The sequence below is a fragment of the Pistacia vera genome, unplaced genomic scaffold (genome assembly GCF_008641045.1).
Source record: "Pistacia vera cultivar Batoury unplaced genomic scaffold, PisVer_v2 Contig50, whole genome shotgun sequence".
NCBI classification, from domain to species: Eukaryota; Viridiplantae; Streptophyta; class Magnoliopsida; order Sapindales; family Anacardiaceae; genus Pistacia; species Pistacia vera.
Genome location: NW_022196335.1, coordinates 400419 through 415246, shown reverse-complemented (window position 1 = coordinate 415246; position 14828 = coordinate 400419). Strand labels below are relative to the sequence as shown.

At 36.2% G+C, this 14828-nt stretch overlaps 1 pseudogene; it reads left to right on the top strand.

The window, feature by feature from the left end:
* Positions 1-14828, top strand: part of LOC116105507 — a 54765-nt pseudogene that overhangs the window by 35983 nt on the left and 3954 nt on the right.

The window sequence follows — 14828 nt, the reverse complement described above, 5'->3', positions numbered from 1 at the left end:
GTGGGGCTCATCATAACACTTATGTCTGAGATTAAATTATTTGAAATCAATAATTTGAGTTAATTTTAACTGGTTGATTTATTTTACTTGGCAGGTATCCCTCACTTCGTGTAGCATACATTGATGAGGTTGAAAAACCTAGTGAAGACAGATCAAAAAAGATCAACCAGAAGATCTATTACTCTGTTTTGGTGAAGGCTGCACCAAAGTCAATTGATTCTCCAGATCCTATTCAAAGTTTGGACGAGGTAAAGCTCAATTTTATTTGGGTAGCCATTTGGCAAATTGGCTATGGCTTGTATCAATTGTGAAATTATCATTTTCTACAAGTAGGTCAGATCGTGGATATGGATATCCATATCCATGTTGAAGCATTTACTTCCATGTGCATGGTTGGGAATTTCTCTTTTAACTGTTTATTATGTGTATTCCATAAAGTTGATCTCCCATTGATATACTTCTTTCTCGCTTTCTGGTTTTACACTAACTTTAAGGATTTTGTTGGAGAATTGTTTTTGAAAATATTCCAATTGAACTGATTCTTCTTAAATTTCTTGTATCACCTTGCTTTTGAAGGCAATAAGTTATACCCAAATTCTGTATTAAGCAGGCCCTCAGTTTTCCAGTTTATATTTTCTCAAGTTGTAAAAATTATCTGATATTTACATTCATAGCCAAATGCTGTTGTATGTTCTTTTTTTTGCTGGCACTGAATTTGAAGGATAGGATCTGAAAGTTTTTTTCGAAGACATCACTTTAATGTGCCCAGTGGTTTAAATACTTTAAGGTTGAAATATTTACCAATTGTTGGAATATGTATTTTGTTAGGAAGTTTTACTATTTTTTCAAGAATCTCATTGTTATATTTCCTTTTTCTTGATTGTTATACTTTTTGTCAATCACTTATTTTTGGAATTATTTCAGTGTCAATATTCACATCATAAATGTTCATCGTTCTTCTTGTTTCCACCACAGGAAATTTATCGTATAAAACTTCCTGGACCTGCTATTTTGGGTAGGGAAAGCCAGAAAATCAAACCATGCATTTATTTTCACCCGTGGAGAAGGCTTGCAAACAATAGATATGAACCAGTTTGGTAATAGTATAAAGGAATGTCATAATTACAGCATCCCGCAGCCATGTTCAGTTTGCTAAGGTGTTCATTTCTACAGGTAACTACATGAAGAAGCCTTAAAATGAGGAATTTGCTGCAAGAATTCCTCAAAAAGCATGATGGTGTGAGGTTCCGACTATTCTTGGACTTAGAGAGCATATATTACTGGAAGGTAAAAAGCACTTTAATGACCCTGGATTTTAATTTGCAGTCTTATATAAATTATTAATAATTCTTTTATTATTTGATGCAGTGTTTCTTCACTTGCTTGGTTCATGTCAAATCAGGAGACCAGTTTTGTGACAATTGGTCAAAGACTGTTAGCCACCCTCTGAGAAGTTATCATGTTTCGAATCCCTTTCTTCAATCTTCTCTTCTTTTATGTTATTTGCATTTTTTGCAAAAGATATATATGTATATATGTGAAAATCAAAATTGGGAAACTTATTTATATGAAAGTTGTGAGGAAAACCATCTTTTTGTGCTTCTAAAATCATCGTTGTATTATTATTCCTATTGCAGAAAGATAGACACAAGTTAGAAGTTAAAATCCATAAATATGTATTTCTTTTTTTACGGGCAGCTTAGCAATATTGTGGGTTTTACAAAATGAACTATAGCTCCCCATACTTATGATCTTTCTTCGGGGATGTTTTATGAATATAATTATGATGATATTTATGGGTGCGTTTGGCTATTATTTCTACCTATATCCCAAGCCCATTCTCTAATATTGTTTGGCACATTATTCCAGAATATTACTATATTTTTTTTAAATTACTTTTAGATCCCTTAAGTTTATTATTTCACTAAAACCCAAAAAAAAAAACTTTAAAAATTAACAAAAACACCCCCATCAACGTAGACTTGCCGATTCCGGCAACCACCGTCGGTGGTAGCCGAAATCTATACGATGGCCTACACCACACCAAAAAAGGCTGGTAGTTCACTGATTTGGCCGTTAGCACGGCTAAATCTTGGCCATCGTTGACCGAAAACGACGGCCTTCTTTGGCCTTTTCTAGCTCGCGACGGCCACTTTGGCCATAGCAAGGCGTTACGACACAGATCCGACGTCTGTGTCGTAACGCAATTTTTCGGCCAGATTCTGGCAGTGTGGTCTAGAATCAGGCACTGCGGGTGGTGGGGTATTTTTGTCATTTTATATGTTGGGGTGTTTAATTAAATTAGCAAACCTAGGGGTTTTTTTATAAATTTTAAATTTTCCTCGTAATACTCCTCTACTCAACTACCCAATATTATTCCCAAAATCCTATCCAAAATAATAACCAACGCACCCTTGTGTTAGTTAAGTAGAATTTGTGTCCCCGCTCTGCACCGGTTGAATCAAAAACAGTGTTGAACTGTTATAATGATAGAACCCACTCTAATAACTCAATAATTTGGTCAGGCCATGGGTCTTCATGGCTTGGGTAGAACTCTCCTTGGAAAATCGGCTTGCCAAGGGAGGGTGCCCAAGCCTTTAAATCCACATGCGCACTCTTTTCCTTTTCAATGTGGATCCTAACATTCCCCCATGCTTTGAGACCTAACGCCCTCATTGGTCTTCTTTCTAGAGAGCGTCTGCCCTCATCGGCCTTACTGTCCTTTCTTGGGTCTTACTTTGCCTAGAAGCTTGTCAGCAACTCTCCTTCTCGACCCCTCGAGGCCCACTAGGCCCTGCTGCGTGGGCTCCACGTCGGCCTCTTACCCTTGGGTACTTTGGGATCCTCTTTCCTTGGGTAACAGCTCAGGCCCAGGTCAGCCTGCCATGCGTCCACAGGATCATGCTCTGATACCAATTGATAGAAACCCATTTAATAATTCAACAATTTAGGTTGGGCCATGGATCTTTCATGGGCTTGGGTAAACTCTCATTGGAAAATCGCTTGCCAAGGGAGGGTGCCTAAGCCTTTATAACCCACATGCCTATCCTTTTCCCTTTCAAGTGGGATCCTAGCATTCCACCGGTGCTTCCACAACCGATGTCCAAGTCGCCTCTTTACCCCTTGGATGACTACGCGGATCCCTTTTCCTTGGGTAACACGCCAGGCCCAAGGTCAGCCTGCCACCATCCACAGGATCATCCTGATACCAAGTATAGGAACCCACTCCAATAACTCAACAATTGGGCTGGGTCATGGGTCTTTCATGGGCTTGGGTAGAACTCTCCTTGGAAAACCGGCTTACCAAGGGAGGGTGCCCAAGCCTTTATACCCACATGCCCACCCTTTTCCTTTTCAATGTGGGATCCTAACTAAACAATTGAAAAATATTATGTAAGTACATGTTTATATATATTCATATACATATCAGGATATCGAAACATCAACAAACAAACATGTCTTACCGTCTTGGTGTAGCTCAAACGTTTTACCAAGTATGTTTAGCACAATTGGGTAAAACTTAATATAGTCCGAATGCTTGAAGTGATTACCACAAACCCTAGTATAAAACAATGTGTTTAAAAAAACTGAAATTTCAGAATGGGTTCGTTAAGTAATTTCATTTTCAGTTTGAAGAGGAAAAAGATTAGCAATGAAGTTTTTACTTCAGCATCGAGTCTTCGATATTTTGAATGAATTGAATGGGTCACTGATGTATGATCAATCTTTGATGGCTGAAACATTTAATAATTGCAATCAATGATTCTGGGCTATTTTGTGGTCACACTTTCTTAATAAATATTTATTTCTTTCGTTTTCTTTCCCTATGCTTGTCTGGGCTGATTGGCTATGTCCTTGTTTCTGGTTATGCAGGGTTCGATTCCATTATGGTCCTCAGATGTGTTTGATAGGCTCTTTCACCTTACTAGAGGAGGTGTCAGTAAAGCATCCAAGGTTCCAATTTGAGTGAAGACATATTTGCTGGTATGCTGGTCCTGGAACTTTTCTTTTTTGCTTGTTTGTGTGACGATCTTGGATAGTTGGATCTTACGTAACATGTGTGATTTGGTTGTGTCTGCAGGCTTCAACTCTACCTCGAGAAGGCAATGTTACCCATCATAATACATTCAATTGGGAAGGGAAGGGATGTCGGCTTGAATCAATTTCTATGTTTAAGCTAAGATGCTAATGGCAATGGGGAGCAGACACTGAGTCGAGATATTACCGGCTTGGACACCGTTTGATTTTTTCCGAATGTTGTCATGCTATTTCACTACCATTGGATTCTACTTAGTACTTGGTATATTGCACATTTATTCTTTTTTTTTTTTTTTTTTTTTTTTTTTTTTTTACTTTTTCAGGCTGTTTGTGTTGTAGTTTCCAAGTCGACTAACGTCTTTTTTTCTTTTTTGACAGATAACTGTGCTACTGTGTATGTGTTCCTGTATGGCCGTCTCTATCTTGTACTTAGTGGTCTTGAAGAAGGGTTGGAGTACTCAGCCGCAATTCGAGACAATAGCCTCTTCAATAGCTCTTGCTCTCAATCTTTGTTCAAATTGGATTTTTGATGGCCTTGCCTATGTTGATGGAAATTGGCTTGGAGAGGGGTTTCCGGACTGCACTAAGTGAATTATTCTGATGCAATTGCAATTGGCACCAGTCTTTTTCACTTTCTCTCTTGGAACGAAGACTCATATTACGGAAGGACATTACTTCATGGAGGTGCAAAATAAGGCCTACGGTCGTGGTTTGTGGTCTTTCATGCCAAATTTGCGGACATACAGGCTTTATTCACGTAGTCACTTTGTCAAGGGTATTGAGATGATGATCTTGCTTATTGTGTACCAAATTTTGGTCAATCTTATAGAGGCAGTTGGCTTACATCTTGACACAATTTCTATGTGGTTTATGGTGGGCACCTGGCTTTTCGCTCCGTTCCTATTCAATCCTTCTGGTTTCGAGTGGCAAAGATTGTTGATGATTGGACTGATTGGAATAAGTGGATAAGTAACCGAGGAGGTATTGGTGTACCTCCAGAAAAGAGTTGGGAATCATGGTGGAGGAAGAACAAGAGCATCTCGTCATTCTGATTGCGTGGGATCATTGCTGAGAATTTTTAGCTTTAAGATTTTTTATCTATCAGTATGGGCTTGTATATCTCGAAAATTACAAAGCACACCAAAGTTTCCTGTATATTCTCAGCTCCAAATTTTTAATTTATTTCTGCTTTCAGTTACTTCTTGTCTTACTATAATAAATACCGTCATGACATTACACTTTTTTTACTTGACCGTAGGTCTATGGTGTATCATGGCTGGTGATCTTTCTCATATGTTGTGATGAAGGTGAGTACCTAATTCTTCAATAGTTGTATGCATTTTGTAGTTGATTCAAAATTTTGTAGTTGTTGCATTTTGTAGTTGATGCTTTGAGTTGTATGCATTTGTAGTTGTATCAAATTTTTATCTAAGCTTACCATTTCTGGAAAAAAAAAAAAAAGGTTATGAAAAAGGGCAACGAAGGTGCAAACCATTTAGGGAAAAAAGACCTCTTTGTTAAATGATTATATTGATCCACTTATTTGTTTGAACAATTATTGTTATAATCGCCAACATCATGCAACTTATAGTGCAATAACTTTTTTTTTTTTTTTGTATATCATTGCCTTAATAAATTGCATGTTTTGATTTTTTTATTCTCATTAATTTTCTTTTTCTTTCCCTAGACTGTGTCCGTTGGAAGGCGAAGATTCAGTGCAAATTTCCAACTTGTGTTTCGACTTATCAAGGGATTGATATTTTTGACTTTCATCTCCATTCTGGTCATTTTGATCGCACTTCCACATATGACCGTGCAAGACACATTGTGTGTATTCTTGCTTTCAGTGCCCACTGGTTGGGGAATGTTGTTGGTAAGGATTCGTTGTCATACTCATTTACTTGATTAAATAATTTTATAATCCGAAGCCATCCCTTGATTATTTTCTGTATGACAAGACTCGATTCATGATGCCGATTCTCAATTTTGCCTTCATTTTTAAACCCTTGTTTTTCCAGATTGCACAAGCATTGAAGCCTCTAGTTCACGAGCTGGGTTCTGGGGATCAGTTCGGACACGTCTCGTGGCTATGAAATGTAGGGTTTACTTCTCTCTCACTCCAGTTGCATTCTTGGCGGGTTTCCTTTTGTCTCTGAATTCCAGACTCGTATGCTCTTTAACCAAGCGTTCAGCAGAGGTCTGCAGATATCTCGTATTCTCGGAGGCCACGGAAAGATCGCTCTTCCCGAAACAAGGATCCATGTTGTAAGTGCGTATTTTATTAATCTGTCGGTCACCTTGCCGGAAACACTTTGTAAAAATATTGTTTATATATGTATTTGTAGGTGAACCAGGGGCAGCAGTTTTGGTAATTAAATTGACTCGGCAAGCCCTGTTAGCTAGCCCCTAAGGGTTCTTATTAAGAAACATTTGGAGAAAACAGTTGGAATATAATCAAATCATAATTGTTGATTTATTTCTGTCATTCAGTAATCGAACTGAAAGCTAATTTTTTCTGGTTCGTGCAATCAAACTGAAGCCATAAGAAAAATTATGGAGCAATGTGTCATGTAGGTGAAGGTTAGGTTACGCATTTTTTTACATAAATTAGGATATAGTTTTTAGCTTTTAGACACCTCAATGGTTTAGTTTGAGGTAACTTTTACTTAATTTATCTGAGAAATGAACAATTTAGATGCAATTTTACCCATTTTAATGCATTAATTTACCGGCTTAAAAATTATAAAAAATGCATCTTATGAACTTAACCTTATTATATGTTTCAACAAGTATTACTCGATCAGCTATGGTGTCCGGCGTATTTGCACAAATTTTCCTTAAAAGTTCCCATCACTTTGAAGATCTCATAATTGTAATCATGTCATTGTTTAAGATCCCACTCACTCGAGTAAATAAATGCTACAGTTTCGGTTTTTTTAATAAAATCTCACGTAATAAATTTACGAACCTCAGATATACTGTACGAGAGTGAATATGATCTGACTTATCTCTGAAAAATTTTACTTGATAATTATCTCATCTATACATACAAAATCTTATTTTATTATTATGTATAAAATTTGCAAACCAATAATGCGACATCTTCCATTTAAATACAATAAAAATAGGTTAACAAAAAAAATCTTATAAACTCTTTTACAAACCCAACGTAACAGTTGATAATTAGTTTAAATGAACTTAATAAACAAAAATATTCTCAAAAACCAATTATCAATTGTCACGTTGAAACTGGGTTTGTGAGATCATTTAGTATTGCCCTTTTAAATATTAAATCAGAACGAGTGTAACATCGAGTCAAATATCTCCTAGTTGGCACAGGGATTGACCTCAATCTTTTTGGAATTCTCAGCTTGAAGTTCTTTGGTTTGATCTCCAGACTCCTAAGCATTGGAACCTCCCTCATCTACTACTCAATTCCTCCATTCATACAGTAGTTCAATAATTCTAAACTTTCAAGCTGACGAAAACCCTATTCCTGCATATCATTTTCTTTCCGTGGTAAGAATGAACAACAATTCAAGACTTAACAGGTTCGGTAACTTAGGCATCGGTCATCCTGGAAACACAAAAACCAGCAAGGTTGCGTGCATGTCTGTAGGCAGTTCCTCTATCTCCTATCTAATGTCAAATCCTGGAGCCGTGGATAGTGAGAAATGGTTGCAGTGAAGTGAAAGAATGGACACCAGACAATTCAACTAATAAATTCTATTGTTTTTCAGCTTCACAATAGAGTGGAATGTAAGCTTCTTGTTCTTCTATGTAAAAATGATGAATGTTAGCTCTCGAAGATTAACCAGCTTTCAGGATGGTGAACTTTATTGCTTACGAACTTTAGAGTCTGAAGGTTTTTCAAATTTCTATTGGCAGAGGCCCTTCAAAAGTTGTGATCAAATGTCTCAACTCTTGCAATTTTCCAATTCCAATTTGTAGCTTGAGGGTGCAATTGTAAGAGTACAAGTCCGAGTTGAAGTCTCCGTAAGTTGACAGTGGATGGTTGAAGATTTCGATGTCTGTAATTCTTCTCGAAGTACTTTTAAGGATCTGTTCGGGTAAGCTACTGCAATCAATTGATCCTCCATGATTCTCGACATGAAAACTCTGAGCAACTGAGCCCTCGTGCAATAGCTGTGATATTTGACGTTGAACGAGCCCCAATCTTGATCGAATAACAAGAGGGAACGTGAGACAGAATTACAAATTTGTACCAGAAACTTGTTCCAGAATAAAGAACTAGTCCAGCAAGAATAGGATTTCACTGGAGAAGAATTGAATGATGATTCCATCATAAATATGAATGAATTTTACTCTTTTGCTTTTTGACAAGCAAGATCCCGCAAATATATGGATTCGACATTTTCAACTCTCCTCACACTGTTTTCTATTTGAATCAGCTTCTATTGATCAACTCATCCAAGTTATTTTTAGCCACTTCTTCCCATAACTCCACCATCATCATCATCCTCCCAATAAAACCTTCAGCCCACCAGTAATCGGATTGTTTTCTGTATAAAGAAGATTCATAATCTTCCGGGAGATAAAGAAAGCATAGCTTCAATTGATAAGGTAAATCATTGAAGCTTAAAGTTAATAAGTATAGATTATGTGAATGAATCATTCCCAATGTTGCCAAATGTGATCACGCAACCTTTACTGTCATCTGAAAAGGCTCTTTCAAACTCTCCCATGCTTTTTTTCTGCCACACAACATCGATCACTTCCAGTATGATCATCCTGAAAAGAAACCTCTCCAAATCCTCCTTGCTCGAAAGATTTTATAATTCTTCGAAGAAGATTTTCAATTCTGCAATCTTGGAGAAGGACGCAAGCTCGAAGTTTGCATTTATTCATGACACTCATTGTTATGGAAATGTGATATTAAAGGGTGGTCGTGGACGAAATTACCCTATAAATTTATCGGATAAGTACCCTTCTAAGTAATTTTCTCAGATATAGGCAATGTGATATTAATAACTTAGATAGCATTAAATATTATATTTCAATAATGTTGCTAGGTAAGTACACCTATTTTTCTTTAAATCGACATATCTCTTAGATATTTTATGTGTAAAACGTATTTTTAAGTCATTTATAATATGATAATCAATATAGGCATGTTATTAAATTTTTTCATATCATATGCAAGATTAAATGTATTGTGGAATAACAAAAGTATTGCAAGATTTAAGTTAATTTTGTGTGTGTACCAATTATGTCAAACTTGCTTTTGACTATTTCATTTGGTGTGTGCTTGCCAGATATATGTATGTTGGAATTTTTTTTGCTAAGAAAGTACCACACATTTTTCTCTAAATCGACAATATCTCTTAGATATTGATGTGTTTAAGTCATTTAATAATAATAATCAAAGTAGCATGTTAGTAGATTTATTGGCATGATCATTATGCCAAATTAAGATGTTTGTGGAATAACAAAGTAGTTTGCAAGATTATTAGTTGAATAATTAATCCTATGAGGTATGATATAATAACAAAAATCCCCTAAGTTTCAAATAAAAAAAATCTCTCTGTTGTTAAGTTTTAGGGGTAAAATAAATAGTAGGAGAGTAACTTGATAATGTTACTATTTTATAAAAGTATAGAATTTAAGGAATCACACAATTTATTAATGTAGGGTGATTTCAGTTATTTCATAAACCAAAAGAGGATTTTTTATTATATATCATCTCTCAAGGGATTAATATCATTGACTCTCTAATTAATAGTATCAGTAATGTCGTATAAAAACTGATGCAATTATTGATATGTTAAACAATAATTATTATAAGTTGATGTGTATAAAATGTTTAATTTATTATGAATAATGCAATGGTTAATATATCGTAATAACTTAATTGAGATTTATTAGTCTTAACTTTGTAATATATATTATATTATAAACATAATAATAAATCGTATTATCATCTTATAATAATGTGGATATTACTTGAAATTACGTCAGTTTAATTTTGTATTCGATCAAGAAAACTTGAAGGAGCCACCAATGCTTGATATTTTCCAAACTTAAAAGTGTAGAGGCAAGGTGATATTTTCGCATCTATAAAAAAAAAATTTGAAGTTCTAAATCTTTCTTATAAAATATTTTCATGATATAAAAGTATTTGATTATCTTAACATTATTTAGGAATGGCACAAGGAGTGATTAGAGGTCATTTATTTCCTATCCCACTTTAGATTTTCATACTTATGTCCAAATTATTTGAACGAACGAGTGAGATTCCCCACATGGAAAGTTTTTTTTATCACTATAGACGTTAAAAATCTATGGTTTATAGAGCGACGGATCCTGTGAGAGGTTGAAGACCACTGACGATATGTTAGATCTGCACCACAAGAAGTAAGCGTGAAGCTCACGGGGAACACTAGTGTGGTGTTTATCGTAGATACTCCGACACTAAAATCAACGAGGCTAGACAAGACAATGTAGTAAGGGCTAAGGAGGAAAATGTACTAAAGTCTCGTAAGACTAGAACTATAGTGAGGTGCAAGTAGTTTTCTTGAGAGCAAGAACTTTAGGAGCAATAGGTGGTATTGAGATTGAATACCTAAGAGAGGCACAATCTATATTTTATATAGTGAGCCTAAGAGTTGAATCTTAGTAGAACTCTAAGTTCATAATGGCGAGTTTGAGTAAATAGGAAAGTCCTGACTTACTTACCTTCGTAAGAGTAGAGTCCTAAAGTTTGAGTAAAGAGAAAGTCCTGACTTCTTACCTTCGTAAAGTAAGAGTCCTAATTCATGTAAGATTCCAAATCTTAGAGGAATTAGACGTAGATGGAATTAAGATTAAATGGAAACTCCAGGTTTTGGAGTGCCATAGGCTGATACTTGAGCCCTAAACGTAACGACAAGGCCCATTTGAGGTATGACCTTCGTAGTTGAATGATCTAATTTGTGAGTTGCTGGTTTGTGCAATGGGCTGACTCGTTGTATGGTTCTTAGCGCAAGCTCAATCAGAATGGGTCATGACATTAGCTCATGTAGTGATGTTTCGGTTTAGGCCTGATTAGACCCGTTACAATTTTAGCCCAGATATCAACCCCATCCCATTCCTCAATTTATTTGAGAGGGTGGGGACGAGCGCCTAATAAAATTAAATATATAACAAAGTTTACAATTAATAATTAAATTATATAATTTATACTTATGTTTAATAGATATTACTACTAGATTAAAGCAAACAACATATTCCCACAGGAAGGTTAGCGAAATGGCAACCCCATCCCATTCCTCAATTTATCTAAGAAAGTGGAGGTTTGACCGGCTGTGTGGTGGTTTGGAATAAGGGATCTTGGCCACCTATGGTGGTGGTTTGGGATGGGGTGATTTGGAATGGGCTGTGGTTAGAGAGGCCTATCCTTACCCATATCTTACGGTTGGAATTCCACTTTTTTAAGGGATGGGGACGAGCCTGGGACGGTTTTAATTCCAACTCTGAGGGACGGGCCAAGCCCGAGGACGTACCCCCCTTGTGCCTGGCCCGCCATATGAACAATATAATTTAACTATATTGCCCTTATGAATTATCCAATTTACATAATACCCACATATAAAACCCATTTTTTCCTTACCTCAATCTTGTTTTCTAATTCTAAACAACTCAAACTACTCCTTTAAACCACAGAAGCCAGCCACCCTCATCGCTGTGTTTCAGTTCTCAACCTCCAGCCCAACCGTCGCCGATTTTCAACTCTCAGTCTCCAGCTACCAACTGTCACTGATTTAACCTCTCGACCTCCGCACCACCGTTGTGATTTATCCTCTGCTGTCGCCAGCCAGTAGCCCCGCTGATTCAGGAGCCTCCGGCTACCAGTTGCTGCAAATTACCATCTTTGGTCTCCATATCGCCATTGCTGTCTCATGATTTCAGCTAGCGGTCTCCATACTATCCTATAATGAAGCAAATATCTTTATTCCCATTGTAAATTGCAAAATCATGGATAATTGCCTCTCTTTAATGCATGTTTCTGTGGAATTGTTATAAGACCTCATTTCTAAGTTGTAGATAGAATTTTCGTGAAAGTTTTGATCTCTTATCTATTGTTTTTTTATTTAAACGGCTGTGCAGAATTGTTGGTATATTTTAGGATTTTGGTGACGTTTGATTTAAGCATTTGCATTGTAAACTCAGACCCAACTCAATTCATTTGGTTGCTGGATAAACTAGTTGTTAGTTTAGCAGTGGTTTTTGATATTTGGTTAGAGATTAAAAAATGTATTGTGGAGTTAGATTAAAATTTAATTGGTTTAACTTCTGCAGACAATCCAGGGCCTCAAAGGCTGCCCGTTGTTGGTTTGTAAATCGCACAGATTGATGCTCCTTAGAAGTAGTTGGTGTTTTTGAAGAAGGAGAAGTGATCCTTTTCCTTGTCAAAATGGCGCATTGTTGATTGGTTTAAAATTAACCCTGTTTGTTTCACTCTTTTGAAATTTTTTTTTTTTTTTTTTTTTTTTCATCCTATGATTAAAAACAGAATAAATGTGTTTACTTATTAGAATCATTATTCTGAAAATTAATCTAAATCAGATAAGTTTTTTCTATTGAAAATGAAAGGAGGGTAGAAACTGTTTTCAATTATCTATTCTATTCAATTCAAACATTTTTTTTCACCCTATTCAACTAAAATAATTGGAAAATAATACAGTGGACTGATGGTAGTGCACACCGAATGACGTGTCAAAATCCTGACCGTTGATTAATTTTAACTTAATATCAATCAACGGTCAGATTTTGTCACGTCATTCGGTGGCATAATTCGGTGCACTTCGGTCGTGGCTGTAGCATACTCAAAATAATTACCTTTCCACTCCTTCCAATCTGAAAATTAATCCACCCAAGACCACCACCATCTGCCAGAAACCACCGTAGGCTGTCTGTTGTCGACGTCGGAACGCGACGATCTATCAAATTGGCCATCACACATCATTTAGTCAGATCCACTATAGATTTGTCCTCCAAAAAGGTAAATCATGCATGACTATCAATGCAGTCAGTCCTGTGCCTTCTGGCAATTGCGGTTGTCCGTGCATCACCTTAACTATTGGGGACATTGCTAAAGTGCTCCTGTGGTTGCAAATCACCATCATGGCCGCAACGAGAAAAAAGTATTAGGCCGAACGATTGGACCTATCCAAGTTTTGCCACAAGACAAATAGGTACCAAAAGTTTGGAAATGATATCTGTTAGGTGATTTTCGTCTGCTAAAAGACAGGTGGTAATTTCATGCACAACTGCAAAATTTTAATTTAAAATATGTTTTCGGTTAATGGAGCAAAACTTCTTTTGGAAGATTCGTTTAAGATTTGACATGTGTCCACAACATTGACTTTGGCCAAATACTAGAGTAAATGAAAAAGCCAAAACGTTGTTACCTCTTCATTTTGGTCCCCCGAAGGAGTTTGAGCATGTCACAGGAACCATCGACGACGACCATGAAACGGAAACCGGCGATATGCTGAGTGAGTTTCACTAACAGAAACAAACCTAAACATAGACAGTGTGTTTCGACTAACCCTTGCATTTATCTGGTTGATCAATGGAAGTTTGCTTTCTTGTCCTTCATCCAAAGTACCTTAGGACTCTGATGTCGTGTTCAACCATTCTCAGATAGTTCTTATGTTGTGTTTTTCGTTTCTTTTTTATTCAATTCTTATATTCTGTTTGCCTGAAACCATGTTTTGCTTATTTCTTCAGAAAGAGATGTTTATGGTGCTTGGAACAATACCTCAGTTTGGAGCACTTTTGACAATGCCCCAAAGGCTATTGTCACGCACTTAACTTCTTTGCTAAGTTGTGTGACCTTAACCCTTCGAAAAAGTTAAGCAGCCTAACGCCACACAAACTCAAGGCTATAGTATGCAAATGAGAGAGAATTGTAGAGAAAAATATAAACTTGTATACAGGATTACAACTTATGAACTTTACACGGTGTGAGTTGCCTATTATAGGCTAAACCTCTCAAAGGAATGTGGCTAATTATATACTTACCATTAGCAACCCTAGTGGCAAGCTTGGAGCACTTTGGAACAGGTGGTTAGTCATTAACCTAGCTGTGAGTCGTTAACTTAGCTATGAAGTTAACTTAGCCCTTAGTTTGCTTTACCCTGAAGTATACTTAATCATAAGCAACGTGCAATATGCTGAGCGGCAAGTAGGCTCGGTCGTGAACATTTATCTGTAAATCAAGTAACATAATGTTCTCAAAACTTCATATGTCGAGCAATTATCAAGAACCCAAAAACCATTCGGTTTATGATCAACCAATTGCTACTTGTTCATGGTGTATTACTTTCTCATAATTGAAGTCACTGACATACTAGAATAGATAACAATCTGAAATTCATAATTGGCCTCCTTAATTGCATTGGGAACTAGATTAGATGTTTGGTTGTTTTTGAGGTTTTTGTTTGTTATTTGGTTGTATAGAAATAAAATTTTATATAGAACTTTGAATCTAATTTCTAAACTCAATTGATGGAGGAGCCTACAGGTGGGCATGAAGTGAAATTGCAATAAAGTGTGATTGCATGATTACATTTGGATAAAGATAAAAGTTATAAGTTACTATTATTCTTTGCATTTAGATTTATCAATGAAATTATTTCATCATCTGACAATTTGAAGTTTAAAGTTGTGCATTGATCAATTGCTAATATGTGAACACCTTTGCCTCTGCATGAATAGTGAGAATCTATGTTGTTTGGATTTAAGCACTTTATGTTTTGAAGTATTAATCTTAGATCCAACACTTC